Source organism: Strix uralensis, chromosome 27, assembly GCF_047716275.1.
Source record: "Strix uralensis isolate ZFMK-TIS-50842 chromosome 27, bStrUra1, whole genome shotgun sequence".
Classification (NCBI taxonomy): Eukaryota; Metazoa; Chordata; class Aves; order Strigiformes; family Strigidae; genus Strix; species Strix uralensis.
This window is the reverse complement of record NC_133998.1, coordinates 4,589,727-4,608,012: the sequence shown is the minus strand read 5'-3', so window position 1 is coordinate 4,608,012 and position 18,286 is coordinate 4,589,727. Positions and strand designations below refer to the sequence as shown.

General features: G+C 41.9%; 1 long non-coding RNA gene across 1 annotated transcript; it reads left to right on the top strand.

Annotated features, from left to right (window-relative positions):
- Window positions 1-744: 744 nt before the first annotated feature.
- LOC141935564 (uncharacterized) lies at window positions 745-12,794 on the top strand. The gene is made up of 3 exons (XR_012626578.1): window positions 745-841; window positions 3,382-3,404; window positions 12,518-12,794. It is a non-coding gene; the product is annotated as an uncharacterized LOC141935564 (long non-coding RNA).
- The last annotated feature ends 5,492 nt before the right edge of the window (window positions 12,795-18,286 follow it).

The following is an 18,286-nucleotide window of genomic DNA, read 5'->3' as shown; positions in this document are numbered from 1 at the left end:
CCAGACCCAGAAAACAAGGGTGGGAGCAGAAGGGAGCAGAACGAGCACAGCAGGGGAGGCAGCTGCCCTGCTCCACGTGCGTAAATGCACTGGTGGGCTGGTGACGGAAGCCTCGGCTCTGGTCACCCCAAAGGTCTCAGCCGCACCTTGGTGCTGACAGAAAGGTGTTTAATGCCACTCTTGTACGGTCTCCGCTGGAGACTTGAATTTAATGGAAGTCCAGATCTCTAGCAGAGTTTCCATTTACTGCACAAAGATTGCCAAAATCAACATTTCCCTATGACATTATGAGAGAAATAATGCAAGTAGCTTTGGTGATCTTCTCTGGTCGTAGTCAATTTATGGTCCTGGGCTGGATTTTTCAGAAGGGAAGACTGTTCTCCCTTACCTTGGCCTCTAGCTCAGATGCCCAGTCTGAAGGAGCTATTCTCCAATAATTTTTGATAACATGCCCCAGACTCCTGTTTTTGAGGATCACGGCTGTTTGGCAGTCATCCAAGAGCGAAAGAGCCAAAGTGGCAATTTTTAACAGAGGAAAACTGATGATCTATCACAGGACAGACTGATTCTTTGAGAGCCTGTTCAGAGAAAGAGCTATGCTTTCCCCTTACCTCCTCCATATTTCCTTTGCAATCACTTCTAAAAGGATTTCTAAGTGAGCTGGAGATCAGAAGGGTGTAGGAGAACAACTCTCACTTGTATGCGCTGTGTGCCCCGTGAGGGGGAAGAGCGATGGCCCTTGATGGGCTCTGGTTCTCAGAAGCATTTTGAGCATGGTCGCTAGAGCCCATCCCAGGCTTGTGGCTGTATGCAGGCATCTCAGGAAAGCACGGTTGCTAGGGTGAGTAAATGATCTTTTCAATAGCTACACATGTTTTAAAATAATGAGTATCTCTCGTTTAGCTTTCTATACTTTTTATTCTAAAAGTTCACAGGATGGCCAGGAGGAGCAGCCAAACTTCTGTGACTGCAGCAGAATCAATACACTGAATGCATGGTAACGAAGTACACAAAGATGTATGACTCATAGCTATGTAATGTCACACTTGTGTAATCTTTCAATGTAAACTCTTTTCCTCTAATAAAATGTTAGTAAGTGCACAATACGTATATATGGTGCTGTGAGTCAGCCAAGAAAATATACTCTGATGAATTCAGAATGAATGTGAATGTTCCCTTGATAACACACCCCGAATGTCTGTGGCAGTTTATGTGCTTGCGATTTCAGCAACAGCTATAACAAAATATTTTGTTTCTAGGATATACAACTGTACGTGTTCCTTGCACTGAGAAGCTCCAGTCGGATGCTGCCTTCCAGTAGGCACTGGAAGGACATTTGTTTATAGCACTGCACTGTCACCTAACTGTGTTTTTTCTTCGCATAAAGGAAACGTTTAGTGGGTAGTGAGAATGAAAGCCAAGTGCACGAAATAATAAATTCACTGCCTTTAGTCTCTTTTTGTTTTCAAGTAAAGCAGCGAAGCTGAAAAACTATAGCTGAACTAAACCTGGTGAGACGAATGTGAGAATTTATTTACGTTGTGAGTCACTAGTTCTGCAAATTGAGTACAACTTTGCCATGACCTTCCACTTGGTCCGTGATCGTTGTGGTGACATTTTCTGTCTCTTTGCTGTATGCAGAGCTTATTTTAAATATCCAGACCCAAGACCCTGGCACTGATCTCACTTATGGCAGCACAGATCAGGAGTGATGCCACTGGTGTATAAATGTTAAGAATGTGAGATTAGAAAGTATTTGTTAATCTGCTGTGGGTAGAGGAGAGCTAAATGATGTGTGATTTGTCTTCCAGCCAAAGTAAACACAGCCTCAACCGTTTTTGTATGGCAAAGTTGATTTTTCTAGGTGTTGCTGCTGATCTCTGTTGTTGCTTTTTACATCAAGAGAAACTTTTTAAGGGATTGCAGTCAAGATTCCACATGTTAATAGAAGAATCGAAGCTGGGGCTGTGTGATGAACTTCAGCCTTGGTGAAACTCTGGATGGGTTGGTGACAGTGCTCACGTCACCTGGCTGCTGGAGCACTCTGAGTCATTACAGGACTCAAACAAACAAACAAAAAGCTCCTTTCTCATGGGATTGTTCTCAGAAAGTCCTGACTGCACCTAGAGCAAACCTAATAATAGCAAGGCAAACGAGCTGAGAATGATACCTCTTAGCACCACTGTTCAAAATCACAATACTAGTAACACCGTGACCAACCACTTCATATTTAAATGAGACAAACATTACAGTAGGATTTCCCTGTCTGCATCTCAAATTGCCATAGTTTTGCTGATGACACTTTTTTAATTGTTGTTGTTAATCTAAACTGCAGATTCTGTGTTAGTACTTTTTAGATTCTGCTTTCAAGGAAGTTGATCAAATGATGTAAACAACCACATAAAATGAAATCTACAGGTATTTTTTGGAGACGCCTGTCTTAATTTGGGGACAGTGGTTTAATCCTGTAGGCCTTTTATCTGATTAACATCATGAATTGACTTGATAAAGGCATCTTTTTGACTGGATCTTTCATGACTGGGGCTTGTTCCCATTTGGGGACTTAAAGACAAAGATGAATATTTGTCTCTTTGATAAGCTGAAGGGGCTCATTAATTTTTTGTGATTCTCCTCCGTGCATATTTTCAACATCTTTCTTGAGGTCCAAGCACTGGAAACATGGAGCAGCAGACAAGTACGGGTCACCCCTCTTTAGCCAAGGCCTGCACCAAAGCTCACCCATGAGTAACTGTTTCACAAAGCCCTCCTCTCCCCCAGCTCTTCCATCACATCTCAGCTTCCTCAGTCAAGGGCACCACCACCTTGTACCTACCATCTGCACTCAGTGATGGCTTGAGGCTTTTCAACTTAATTTAATTTATGGGAATGGTGAAAGCAGAGCACATGGGGCATGGGGGGAGACTGGAAGGTGGAACAAAGCCCTGGAGGCCTGGTAGGAGTACTGGGGGGCCGTGGTGCAGGGCTGGGAAGCATCATGAGATGCTTGGAACAACTGGGAGGAATCCAGCTCATTTAGGGCGGCGCAGATGGAAGGTAGAGACTGCAAAAGGCACCATGAAACAAGGCATCTGACAGCTGCTTTCTCCAGCAGAGCAATTTTGCTGCCCCAATTTTTTTACCTGTTGGCCTAGGTAGGAACCTATTTTTGTCTACACCAAAAAGCAGAGCTTCTTGCATTTTCCATTCCTAGAAGTATGGCCTTAAGCATGTCTGTATGGCCATGCGTGGTGTTTGTTTCTGCCTGGATAGTGAAGCACTTACAATAATTCTTTAACAATGGCATGTTCTTCAAATTATGTTGCACTTCCTTGATCTTTGTCATCTAGGACTTTATCAGTAACAGTTTCTGTTTTCTTCCAGGTCATTGTTAACAACATTGAATGGTAAGTGGTGATAAAAAAAAGATCAAGAACTAATAAACCTGCTTGATTAAAATTTAAATTAGATTTCAAGATGTATCAGCTTGTGTTTGGACCAATTCGCGTGTGCACACCATATTGATTTGTCATGTTCTTGCTTCTTATTGTGAAAATCATGCTGCACCACGGCACATCCTTACAGAGCTTTGCCTGTTACATCAGCACTGCTGCCTTACTTAAAACACCATTATCATTAACTAAACCATCTTTTTATTATCAAGTCCTTCCAGTCTTTTGCCCAGGTTTATATAACGCTGACAGGCACATCTGGGTCATTCTGTTTACCCTGTTAAAAACCTGACAAAATATTAACATTCTTCAAGTCACCTGGGGCTTCCCCACTGCTCTGAAATTGGTTGATAACAAACATTAACCATCTGGTTATGTCCTTAGTTGGTTCTTTTGAAACACTTACTTATAAGTTACCCAGACCTGGCAACTTAATATTGTTCGAGATGAGTAGCAGTTGTTTTAACATCCTCCTTAGTTACTGGAATGGAAAGTATTTCAACATCATTATTGTCTGATCTGAATACAGCATCTGGCTTTTTCCCAAAGAGAGAACAGAAATATTTTTTAGCACTTCCGCTTTTTCAGCAGGATTATTGACAGTTCTATCATTTCCATTCATTGTGATGGCAATCTTAATTCGTTTTAGTGAAAGCCTTATTAACTTAGTTCACAAAGATTAGCAAAAGTCAAGCGCTGACACTTTCAGCCACTGCATGCTTTAGCTAGGCAGACTTCCATCACGGCAAAGGAAAAACAAGCTTAAATTCCATTTCCGTAAATATGTCAAATTATATAAAGAATACTTTTCTCAGACATGTGCAAGAAAATACTGTTCCCATCATTAAAGTACGTTCATGGTTCAGTAAATCATGCAAAAAATCAGCTCTTTAATGAATTCAAGTATTGTTACTTGAATTTGCTGTGTGAAGAATGATAGCGTACAGCTGTAAATGATTTTTTGTCATTTTTGATTTGGGGACTCTTCAAACCTAAACAATTTCTGCCAGTTTTTTAATTATCAGCTTTGATTAGGTATGTAGTTGTGTTTCTGCCAGCTTTTACTGCTGTGTGTGTTGAATGTACATATGTTGTATTGCAGATGTCTCTTTCAGCTATCAATTAAAAACACATTTGACAGATCTTTTATTTTTTTTACAGAACTGTGAAATGATACCACAGTTTCAAAAACGCTGCGAGCGTGTTTAATTGTGTCAGTGAAACTGCTTAAAATATCAGTCACTGATTATGACTAGCAGATTTCAGTTGTTGCCAAATACTTTTTATTACAGAATCAAATCTCTAGTTTAGAAATGGCCAGTAAGGGTGTGGAATAATAGGAGCATAGGTCAGAAAGTACCTATGTGGTTTCATTCAGAAAAATTACTGTTACTATTAACAAACATGTAGTAGCCTCCACGAAGTCAGAAGCTCAATAAAATGAAACTCATTTAATTCTGGAATATAGCAGGTGTTACACTGTGAAATTTCAAACTAGTCACGCCTTTCCTGATCTGCATTTTAGGAGAGAACTTACATAATTGGTTGGAGATGGCAGGAGAAAAAGTAAAATGCTGTCTTATCTCTTATGTCCACTTGGGACAATCAGTAATGTTTTAAGACATATGAGGTTAACTGGTTTTAGAAGTGAGAATTGTGTTTGGGGTTTAATTAATGCAGGAAAAAATTCTGTTTGAGGGAACTTCAAAGAACTAATCAGACGCACTTTTCTCTCTTTTTAATTTGTGAGATCTGTTGCAGTCTGAGTCAGCACGGCAGATGCAGATGGCCTTCTTAGCAGATTTTTTTGTCACTTTGAAGTTCACAGGTTTTAACTGGGGGAGGGGGAGAGAAGACTGGACAAAGCTTGAAACCAGCCACAAGAAGAGAATTACTTAGAAGTGAGGAAGGCTTTGGCTCTTTTTCCCTCATTGACATGCAGAACATCTTTATAGGTTATGGTTTTATCTGATAAGTGGAGGTTTATTCACCAAGTATACAAAGTAAGAGTTCATATAGGGTGTAGGGTGGAACGCCTTGTTTAACGTGATGAACATGTGGGGTTTAGTTCTCATTTATAAAATACCTTCTTTGTACTGCACCTGTATTATTTATTAGTCATATGTCCTGCAGTTGAGTAATGGGAAATACTGGAGCAAGCATTTCATTAACTGTGACACTGTTAATTGGTATTGCTCGCTGCCTGGAATTACTTTCCCTGTTTGAATACATGGAAGTATGAATCAGAGCTTGGTGATTTAGCCAGTGAGAGGAAGACAGGCATCTTTGCATGATAGGCTGCATGTATAGAGCAGCTGATCTCATTTGTCTTCCTGGATCGTGAAGTCCTTTTCAGACTTAGATCACTAAGTATTCAGAATGGTATATATTTTTTCCATGGTCACAATTAGTTATATCATTATGATTAAGCTTTGAAACTTCACTGAGATATTTTGGGACAGACTTTTTCTAGACGCTTATGTCTATTGTTGTGACCATTTTTTTTTTTCTTGAGCTATCAATGCCTGCCTTTTAGGATATTTATGTATTTAAATTCCTGGATACATCTGAGCTTAGGAACAGTGCTTTGTGTCTTGTAGAAAATGCTTTCTATTCAGAAATGAAGCTTCAGCTTATTTTTTCATGCACCTGAAAATTTACTCCAAATTGTTCAGCTGATATGCCTTCAAGAAATGTCACACTTACTGCTGACAATCAGCTCGAGGGTGGAATTAAGTGCCAGTCGTCAGGGTCGATACTGAGCAAAATTATTAATATTTGGTGCTATGGTATATACAGCAATTATAGTTTAAGAGAATAACGCTGTTGAAATCCCTTGAACGGTTACAGCTATTCTTGAGCAATAAAATGCTTTTCAAGGGACAGCCTAGTACAATGCAACTTTGTAGAATGAGTTGTGAAATTTTCTTTTCATTTGCCACGTAAAGTGCCAAATAAATGTTTGCAATAAAAATACAAGCCTGGGAAGAATGTGTTTTGCCAATTACAGCATAATGTAGGCTACAAAGAAGTGTTCAGAATGGAGTTCAGTATGGATGTTAGTGTCAGGTTACAGCAGGGAAAAGGGTTGCCTTAATTTGCCAAATAACCAGTGTGTTTTTCATCCCACATTTGCAAGGAAAATCACTGCCTTTGAAAGAAAAGAGATGGGTCTAATTCTATGCAAAATTAATTCAGTGAGGAGAAGCAGGCAGTCTTCTGCTTGGTGAGAAACCAGTGCGTGGGGACTGCAAAACACTGATTGATGGTGGCCAATCCCTTCAGCTGGTGGTTGCCACATTTAGCTCCTCAGTTGGCCAACACCGGGCAAGGGGGGAGCACAGGGTGGGATTAAAGCTTCTGTAGCAGAAGTGGTACAAGCCACATTGGGCCTGGTGGTAACAATTTAGGGGGCCCTTTCTCCTATTGCTCAAGTGCTTGCATGATTCACCCTGTTCCCTTTTTTAAGTTTCATATCACAGAAAACGGAGTTATTTTTCAACATAACTTTTACTTCAGCCTAAAGTTAGATACTGAAACACTGTGTCCGTAGCTACAGCTTAGCTCAGCCTGACAATGCTCTTGAAATAAAACCTAAGCTCCTGCTTGCTGCAAACACACAACATAAGAGCTATCTTGTGCTCGGCTTCTTCGCGGACTGTTTTCTGTCTTCTTCTGCTTAAAAACCACCTGCTCCGATGAGATGGCAAAGCGTCTCATTCACATGAAATCAGTGCGAAGCAGCCAGCCAAGAGGCAGCGGCGTGTATGAGCGAGAGGGGATCCTTTGCAGCCTTTATATACCAGAGTTATTTTTAACCACAGCCTCCATGCTTATTACAGTGTTTCCTCTCTCAGACGCTCAGGAAGCCCACTTGGCTCTGTTTCCTGCTAACATGCGGCCCTGGCTCACAAAATCTCTGAGAACAACAGGCCTGAGACTGCTCGGCTCCATTAAAAAAACTGGCAACTTTTCAAGCCCTGACAGAAAACCTTTGAAAGCTCTGGATTTCCTCCAGCTAACGTATGAGGCTCCTACATCGGTGACAAATTAGACTGAAACAGCACAAAATGCTCCTATGTAAATAGCCTTTTTCTGCGTTCACCCTTTTAATAGTTCAAACATTATTTATAGTTATTTCTCTGGATGGAAAAATATTTTTATATTTTTCCAAAGATGGGTTCTAGTGAAATGTTTTCCTTGTTTGTTTGGTTTGTTGTTTTTTTTTTTTTTTTCTTTTTCCTTCGAGATTTTTGTGACAGTTTTCTTAGGCTCCAGGAGCAACCTTTCCTTCCTGGAAACCAGGACAAAATGGCTGTTGTGAGTTCTTCAGTAAAAGGCCTGTGTCCAGCGCTGAGCACAAGTCTCTAAATGCTGCCATTCCTTAACGGTTAAATAATAGTTATAACAGGCACAACTGACTTCTGATTTCCTGAGGGACAACAGAAGAGGTCAGTTGCACTTTATCGGTGCCTTTACCCATGCGTTTTATGCATAACGTTAGTCCTTCATATTTTATTTTTTCTTGCAGGCTTTTCACTGCAATTCCAAAGGGAGTCCTGCTTCCAAAAATGCTTTCAAGTATCAGAATAGATGTGACCTTTGATGCTGAAAATGCTATTTTTCCCTGAGTTGACATTTTACAATATTCTGAGAAATCTTACCGTGAAGCGACTTCTCCTGTCTGTCAACAATAATGACTTGAAATCATAGATGATAACTCCAGAATATTAGACTTGTGTGATTTTCTGATTTTCTAGGAGTATTTCCAGTCGTATCATCTTTGTCTGGGTCAGCATTGCCTTAAGGGTTATTTATTGCCCTGGGCATGAACAAGAATCATCTGTAACATCTACCTGGCTGCTCTAGTCCCAGTATTTGTCTCAGACACTGGAGGGGCGAGCATGGTTGTTGGGAGCAGATTCACTGGGGCAGGGAGATTTCCCCGACCTGCCCGTTTTCTTGCTAGCTGGGCAGTAAGGTGTGTTTATTTTCCCTCTCCCCCCAATTTTAATCACCCACAGCTTAAGCACGTAGGCTAAGGGATTGCAAGGCTCTGGTTGTACTTAAAGGGGAAAGTGATGTTGAATTTGTCCCACCCTGGGATGATATGGCCAGTTCTTAGAGAGCTAAAGGCCATTGCAGTTAATACTATTCCAGCTTTACAGATTTGTGGAATTCCCTCCTATTTTCTTTTTCCCCCTTAAAGGATTCTCTTCAGTCCTTCAGTCTCTTCAGTCACGCCCTGAACCACTAGGTTATGCCTTACAGAAAGAAAAAATGAATTATTCAGTTTTGAAGGTTGACCATCTCTGTTGGTTTTCTATAACAGCAGCATTTTTGCCCTCTGCCTTTCCCTTGGAGCTTGGCTATTGTGTGAGAGCATCTCCAACGGGAAAGGGCATCTGTATCATGAGGAAGAGAGTAACATTTATCTCCGTTTTACTGGTCTCAGTAACGCTGCTCAGGCAGCCGTGCTTTGCTACACCAGTGACAACGAAATACTGAACTGGGAGCTGGGTGTATCAAGCATGATCTTGAATGAGTAACTACCACCATCTCTCAGATGACCCTTATTCTGATTGAAATCATTTTACTCCCAAAGTTATCTACATTTCACACAGATGTGGTTAGCTTTTGCAGTTGAAAATTACTCTTATGAGAAAAGAAAAATGTAAACAGTTTCTAGATGTGAAAGAGCTGAATCCCACATTTTGTAACTTTTAGCAACTCATTCTGCTGTTCATTTGTTGCTCGTTTGGAGCTTTTATCTCATATCAATACCTAACCATTTCACTTCGGCTGTGCGAGGGGCACCCTCCTTTGAATGAATCTTGGCAAGGAAGTCTTTTAAATTCAGCTTATTATTTTGGCAAGTGATCCTTATTTTGCAAATGTAAGTTTTGTAGTTACAGTCATAGCTCATAGCATTTGCCTGCATAGTTTATGGAACAAGAGGTATGCAAGAGCAGATTCACGTTTATTTTCAGGCAGGAAACCAAGACTGCAAAAATGCATCATGAACTGAAGGGTCAGGGTGAAGCCTTTTTAAAAAAGAATCAAGGTGGTTGGGTTGCGTTTATCACGCGCAGTCGAGCGGTCTAAAATTGACTTGTTTTGATGCTATTTGGAGCTCACTGTAATGAAAAACTGACTTTGTGCAGATTGACTTTCTGCGTCACAACCCGTCTTGGGATAGTAATACCAACAAGGACAATTAGTTTAACTGTCGTTCACAATTGTTGTTTGTTTGTACTCAGTGGTTTATGGTAGAAACTGCAGGACAGCCTTCCATTCGAGTTCTTGCCAGTGGCCTCAGTAATTGCCCACTAGTCACTGAAGAACAGACTCACCAAGGACTTTCAAAGCTAACTTACCCTCCTTCAAATATAACTGAAATTTATAGCTAGCAGCTTCTAAAATAACTCACATCACTACCACCTCCAAAAACAGCTCTGGGGACATGTGGCCTTGTGGTTATGGCTCTGGGGTTGTGGTGATGAAGTCAGAGATTCAAATCCAGTTGTAGGGAGATAAAAAGCTTCAAAGAAAGTGAAACTGGTTTTGCCTTGATTATGTAGCAATAATAACACCTCATTTTACTTACACCTGAAAAACAAAATTCATAGCTAAAAATAAGGTATGGGGCAGAAAACCATGTCATGTCAGGAGAAGCACTGTGGATAAAAGCATGTGCCTGGTATGAAGAGAGATCGTTGGCATTGACATGTCAGAGGGTTTGCTTTCCTTGGTACGTAATATCAAGGTGTAGGGTGATAAAAGTCAAGGTCTGAAGCCTCCACAGGCCACACAGTCAGACACTAACGAGGTCCAGTGTATTTTTCAATGTACCTTTTGGCTGATCAGCTGTGGGCTTGGGGTTTGAGATAGGACTTTGTTTCCTTGCTTGCTTAGAGCCACACAGAGGTGTCTCTAAGCTCTTAGAGGCCATTTGCAGAGCATGGAGGGAGTTTCATAAGAATCCCATGAATGCTACGCTGGAAATTGTGATTATTGTCCAATAATTAGTAAATGTAAATAGAATAATAGCTGTTCAGGGTGGACAAGGTGCTTCCCGCTGTTAGAAGCTGCTTTCCTGGATTGCAGTGTCTGTGACTTGTCTCACATTTTGCGGTTCTCCTGCTATGGGGTCCTGTAGGTTTTAATGAGTTGTCAGACACAGCAGACCTGCTTCAGGTGGAGGACTTAAGAGACTACCACTGTGGGCTGGCCAGTGTTTCAGGACTAAAATAGTGTCCTGTAGAGAGGTATGTGTGTGTTTACACACACACACACACACATACATGCACATGATACGTATTCAAGTGCCTCAGGCCAAAGAGGAATCTAAACCTGGGCTAAATGTAATTAAATTGCTGAGTTGTTTGGCACAAGGAAGCACACGGGTCTTTTCAGCTGGAAGGCTCTGACTTCGCCCTCAATATGCAGAATTATCATGAAGCCATTGCTATCCAGCTGAGTTATTTCTACAGCCAGTTGATATGTTTCTGGGGGCCTTGCTGAGAAACCCTTGAGGGACACTCCTCCTAAAACTGGGCCGGCTCTGACATCGGCTTTTGGAGGGACCTCCCCACACTCCCCCCCCCCCCCCCCAAAAAAAAACCCCCAGACCCCAACAAAACCCCAGCCTTGTGATGTTAACTTTCGGGTTTTGTGTCTCTCATTGATACTGGACTAAATTCCAACTGTTTACACATGGTACAAGAGGATTTTTAACTTAAGCTGAGAGTGAATGTCAGGTTAAAGTCTCACTTTGTACATAGAATGTAAATGTGAAGGCATATTTCAGGGCATAAATCTCTACAGACTCTCTGCTACAGATCATAACAAGAAGAGCCCATGGTGCTATTAATCCTAAAAATAGCTATTATTGGATTATGATGACATCTAGAAGTCCCAAGTAAGCCTGTCACGTTTTTCTGATTTATTTGGTGGCATTTCAATGGGAAAACACAGAGATGATAATGAGTATCAATGGTGCATATTGTCTGTACAGTGCACAGGGAAAATCCAAACCTGATTCATCAGTGACAAGCTTGGCAGATTATTTCTTGAACTGCATCAAGATTTAGTCTACAGTAGAGACAAGCACTGAAGCATTTACAGAGAGAGAACTGATATTTCCGTTGTTGGAATCCAGTGGATATCAAAGATGTCTTTGAATTTCTACAATTAGAAGGAGCCAAATAAAAACCAAATAATTTTCCAAGCAGATGGTCTTAGCCCTCAATACCAAAATTATCAAACTCCCTAAGTAGTGGTTTTAAGATAGATGTTAATGGATCTTTGAGCAAGAAGCATTAGTGATCTGGACTACAGCAACATTTTAATTAAAAAGTTGTACAATAACAGACTCAAAATGTAAACTTCAAAACATTTAAAGCCTAAATTACCGTGGGTTAAGAACTGGCATTGAGTATGTAATTTTTAACATTCCAGACTGCCTTCATTATAGTTCAAGAAGCCACAGAAATACACCGTTACGAGCCAGGAATAGTTCTTCCTTTTATTTGGAAAGAGAATTACAGAGGGAGCTATTGGGAACTGAAGTTTAGTTCCTAAAGCAGGAGCAGGCTACAATATTTTTATACACAACTGCAACCACAGACTTGCACTCATTCAAACATGCCGGACTAAATGGTGCCGGCTGTATAAATACTCAACACTAAGTTAAAACACAGGTTCTTTTTTATTTCAGCTTTGAAGGTTTATCATGCTATTTCTACTTTTGCAATATCATTTAGAGTCTAGATGCCATATATATATATATATATATATATATAAAAAAGAGTGCCAGTAACTTAAACCTACAAATTAAGACCATGGGTCTTCAGTAGGTTTGGAGAAAGGCTGATTCCGCTCTGGTCATTGTTGATGGACACAATGCTTGCTTTTATTTGTGAACGTGCGCTTAAAATTGCAAAGTAAATCCTTCTGGTTTTGTTGGTTTTTTTTGTGTTTTTGTTTTTTTGTTTTTTTCGTTTTTTTTCCAGCCAGTTACTCCTCAGCTGCATCATAATGCTCATATAATCTTTTTTTTTTTTCAGAAATTGGACTCGCATAACTCGTTGGTATGCAAAATATGTAAGGCCCCAGTCTGCTCTGAATTACACCCATGCAAACCGTTGAAACTTAAAAGGGAATTTAAAATATGCATGAGTAAGAAAAACAAATGGAGCCCTCAATTTGCAAAGCACTTTGAGATCTTTAGAAGATGGCTGTACATTTTGCTACCTGTGCCCTCAAGACAGGGAGGGGAGAGGATCCAATACTTAAGCTAGGATTGTTGAAAACTAGGTTTAATCAATGCTTTTGATAAATCAAAAAGGGTAGGAGCTACTGTCCCACACTAATGTTCTAAATTAACTATAATTAATTAAAAAGCTCTAATGGAAAAATATCCCAAATCTCAGGGCTTGTCAGAAATCAACTGTTGTTTTGTTTTGCCAAGAGCAGTAAATAAACCCTGCATGAACAGACATGAAAGGACTTTCTAGAAGTGGTTGGCTGCGATAATTCCACTCAGGAAGCTGCTGAAGAGCAGCAGAGACTGGCTGCCCTCGTGTTTGCTGTCTGTTTTCCCCGTGTTGTTATAAAAGAGGGGGAATTGATTTTGCTTTGTAGCGTTCGTTGACTTGGACACATGGAGCTGTGCTTAGGAAGCCTCAATTCTGGGAGAGAACACTTTTTACATACTTTATAAACTGTTTTGACTATTTTCAGATTGACTATTGAACCACAGTGGAAGTGTATGGATTCAAGATATTTCTGGTGATTGTGTAACTGGAAAAAACTGTCCTGATTTTAAAGTATTTTTGGCATACAAGTGAAAGTAAATAAGCAATTTTAGAGACTCACTGGAAAGTAATTGCTCCTGCAGGACGCTAGCTGTGCCAGGAACTCTGGCAGATGCACTGAGCCCTCACTATTAAGCTTCAAATGAAAGCATTTTTTTAATGCTAAAGATCAAAAACAAGAATATATAATCTAAAATGTAAGGAATTTGGAAAGAACGGATGCCTGCTAAGGGAAATGTCTAAACATATGAACTGCATTAGGAGGGAATACAATGGAAGAAAAGCCTGATAAGCTCCGGAGACACCTTGGCTTGCCGTGCTGGGAAGCACGAGCGGTGGTGGCAGTGACAGGGCCGTGGTGGTGACAGGGCCATGACGCTGACAGTGAGGGTGTGGAGAGCCCAGAGCCTGGTCTGGGGATGGAGCTTCCTTCACCCGTGGCTCTGCGGTGGACACACAAACCTCCAGGGTTATCAGCTGTAATCTTGGGCTGATCAGCCCTACAAGAGCTTGGATGGGCTGAATTGCTGATGACGATGACGTGAGAGAGCAAGAGCAAGAGCAGCATCTTGTTTTGGGTGATGGTGAACCACCAGCACAGCAACCTTTAGATAGGAACAGTCTGTCCTTGCGCTTCCATCCAGTGATTCATCGGTGACTATGAAAGAGTCATAAAAGCACCACTGTCAGCTAATGTGTCATTAAAGGAAGTGTTCTGCTTTTTTTTCCTAAGCAAGAAGTTAACGAAGTATTATTTTTCACTGCCTTCATGCTGTAAGCTGGCATTTCAAAGGCTGAAGCTACTGTCCTTTGTTGTTGCTTTAACTTACTCATCTTGAAGCTGTAATTGAATCCTCCCAGGCTGGTTTGCAGGCCTCTGAACTGTCAGTTCTCTCCTGGCTTGCCTATATAAAGCCCTGCTATTAGCTCCAGCAGCTTAACAGTCGATCAGCAAACCTCAAGGGGCTGTAGACAGCCACATACTCTGTAGTAAAGGACACAAGTGGCTTTGAAACTGAAGCCACCTGCAAAAAAACTTCAAGAGATGTGTTCGGCCAACCCCTTCCCTCCCCCCAAGTTTTGTTTTTCTTTCAACCAACATTTGCTCAAGCTACCCTTGCCCTGAGTTCCCAGCCTGGGGGCTATAGCACAGCAATGATTTATCCTGGATCTTTGTAGATGCTCCTTTGGCAATCCAGCCCAAATGGCCATGTCCAAAGAAGCTTAAGCCTTCCTGAGACTCTCAGAATACTTCGATACAGGATGACAGATGAAATGACATATTTTTAATGCTTCAGGATGTATGGCTTTGTCTAGCATTTGTATCTGGGTTCAATCAACATAGTATCAAAGTATTAAATCAACCATATGAGCATCAGCTCTTCGTTTACTCTTAACGGGACATTCAATTCCGTTCTGAGATGCACCGAGACAGGAGAGGAGAAAGCCTCCAGAGAGCGAAAAGCTTTCAGGTTACAATAAAATGCCATCCAGACAGTGAAATTGAGATATGTGCACATCTCTGGTCCCATTTCCCTGAAAGTCAAGCCATGAAACTCAGCTCCAGCTCGGTCGGCTGCTTGCTGCACACCTGCTCCCTCGCAGCCGCCAAGTAAATGAAAGTTGTTTCCCTCCTTGCGAGCAGCGAGTGAAAAAGCTGCTTGTGCTGGCCTCAGGTTGGGATTTTTTTTTCACTCAGTGCTTTCTGCTTTTCTATAAAATACTGGTCCAGCTTCCTGACTGATTGATAGAGATTTATAACATCATAACTCATCTTTTATTGGTACTTCATTTTAGAGCAAGCATAGTTAATTAAATTATATGTATATTTTTATATATTTTATATATATAACATATATAAAACAGCTATATATAACCTATATTTACATGCGTGCACACACACATATATAAATATATATGAATAAAATAATAAAATATAAATTTTATCTGAGAGGTGCACTGGAGGAAGGCTACAACAGGAGAAGGGCTGTTGACTCTATAGACAGAGACACCTGTGCAAAAAGAAGCTATTTAGCCATAGCACAGGTTTTTGGAGTTAAATGTTTCAATATCTTTTTTGGGGGAAAAAAACCCACCCACAAACCCCCTTGTTGTATGTACAAATACATATCATGCATGTGTAAGTACAACAGAAACCATCACAGCTCAGCAACAAATGGCCCAAAACAAGCATGGCCCTGTTAAACCGCCCAAGAAAGCCTGTCTGAGGCTCCAGCCTTAAAAAGGTGGGAGAGCAAAGGGCAAGGCAACCGCTTGCAGGGTTACCCCACTGCTATAAATCTCACGAGCTGTCCTGTCGTGAGTTCATCCGGGTGTTTTTGTTTGATTGGGGTTTTTTGCTTGTAAGCCAACCCCATCCCTCCTCTGATGCTGGTAGATCGGCGGTGGTGTGGCGAGGGTTGCTATGAGGTGTGATGCTGGCACTGTGACTTTTCCATCTTGCCACTGGCTGTACCTTTGGCCATGTGGCAGCACTTCCCAAGTAAATGGGCTTGTGCAGCAGAGGAGCAGCTGAATTTTTCATCCCAGATGCTTCTGCAAAGGGATGATCCTGCAGAACGTGGCCATACACCTTTAAGGAGCCACCAGCACCCGGTCAGCAATGGAATATTGGTGACAGGAGGAAAACAAGCAGCTTCTGAGGCGTAACAAGTCGTTTCAGGGACATGGTGCAGGCTTAGCGCTGCTTTGTGTATTGGCTTTTCATCTGGCTGTTTGGCTTGGGTTTTGCCAAGAGCACAGCTGAGTTTTCAACTCCTCCACAATTTCGTATCAACTGAACAAGTCGTTAGAAACCACCGAAACTCAAACCTCTATGAAAGCAATGGTCCCACGAACTGTGAGCTGCTGTATAGCACCTGAAGCAGGGGCTGAGCTGACGCAGCATAAATCGGAGTGGCTATTAGCAATGCTCCTTTTTCCTTTGGGGCTGACTTGGAGGGTGCTGCTGTGGCCAGGGGAGACGCTGCTGGAGGACATGACAGGCCCTGACCCTGCAGTGTCTGGGTGCCAGGCAGGGAGATCCTGGCCTTGATGCCTCCTCCTGTTGGGTTTCTAAGAGCTCAAATAGCCTTTTCTACAGAAAAGCAATTCTTCAGACTTATCAGTGTCTTTGAAACTGCAGTCTGAGCACAAACAAAACTCATCGCACCTCACCAATGGCATTGCCTGTCTCCTTGAGATCTCAGCCTTTGCTCTCACTGACACTTCTGTGCAAGGTGAGTGTTGTACAGACGCTGGCCCTACAAAAGAGATTAAAACCCAGCTAGATTTAAAGGTGAGCGATAAGTGAGCTCTTTAGGGCAAGGACTGACTGTTCTCTTTGGCACTTGTTCACTTTGTGGTGCAGGGGAGGCTTTCCTGTGCTTGGGCCCTCTCGATACCACAGCACAAGTCAGTGCCAATAAAATAATATGAATCAGGGCAGGTCAATATTAGGGCTGTTTAAGTAGCAGGTGATGTAATATCGCCGTATGCAACAGTGTGTCTCTGAGATTTGCTGTGCTCCGAGCAGACGTGACGGGCTCACTTGCAGGAAACGACGGGTGAAATTCTCTGGCCCTTCTGGTGTGGGTCAGATGGGGGATCACAGTGCTCTCCCTGGGCTTCAAAATCTCTCTCTCTCTCCAAATTGCTCTTGGCTTCTCCACTTGTGCAGCTGGTAAGGACGTGCTATGAGGCAACCCCTATAGGCACTTTGGATTTGGAAATGTGCTGCTCAGTGAAGCAAATTAGTCATTATCATCCCCCCCCCACCCCCCGAAAGTCCAGGAATAATATCTTAGAGCCAAAGTGAAGTCTGCCAAGGAACGAATGCCCTTGGGTGGAGATTACTGATATTGTATTTGTTATATTAGGCAGGAGAGGTCAGACCATTCTTTAAAAAAAGTTACAGTAAACAAGCTGGGTAGCTGAGCCCTTCAAATGTTTCATTACTGATGAGTTTTAACGTTAAGAGCTTCTATCGTATGAATCTTGATCAAGGGAAAGATAAATGTGCTGTTTTTTAGCATTTCACTACAAACATGGTGTTTGTGCCAACTGACACAATGATTAAATATGATCCTCTCTTCTCAGAAATGAGGAGAACTGTAACCGCACCGAGCTCTCCGCCGCTGATACGAGATAAAAAGAGTCAAATCGTGTGTGGTTTCCTTCAAACCAAACTTGTGGCGTAGCGTTTCGTGAATGATGTTGTCCAAAGTCAAAATATTCTGTTTTGCCCAGAAGTATTTCTACAGAAGGCTGTAAGAGTGTATTTTTCTGCAGAATAGTAGAAAAGGTTCATTTAGCCTTTGCACCGTGCTCAGCGTTGGCTCTTTGTTAGTGCAAATAGAGGCTCAATGCCCCAGTATGGGAACAGGAATTAATACCCACCCAATTGCTTTCATTCTAATGACGGCTAAAAAAGCAATCCAGCTTTAGAACAAGCTGAATTTGTGTGTTTAGGGTTTTTTTTTTAAATAGGAATTAATATTTAGAACATTTTCCCACCATTGTGCCCCTGCTCCTGGGTGCTTTTGACTCGCTGCTCTTGCTGAGCGGTGCCACCGATAGCCCCAGACACGGGCTCAGCTCAGCTTCGTGCAGCATCGTGACGGCTGCGACAGCAGCTCCGTCGCTGACCCCTGCTGAAGCCACGGTGCTGGTTAACACAGAAAATGAAAAGCAGCTGTTTGTTTCTTTTCAAGAGCATCAGAAAAACACAAAGATGGTCTCATCTCCATGTGGGCCAAAGGCCTCTTCAGCCTTTTCACTTTCAGCCACGCTGATAGCAGTAATTCTCTGCCTTTCTCTAAGGAGCTTTTCCAATTTACTTCATTGATGCTTTGCAGGCCTGTGGGAATCAGCTACAACTGTCCTTCCCCTGTTGTAGACCAAGATAAAAGCAGTAACAGAGCCACCCAAAAAAAAAAGAGGTGAAGAATTGCAGCCCCAGGCACCTCCCCACACTGAGGGTGCTATAGACTTTGTGCTTTGCAGCCTCTCAAAGCCCTG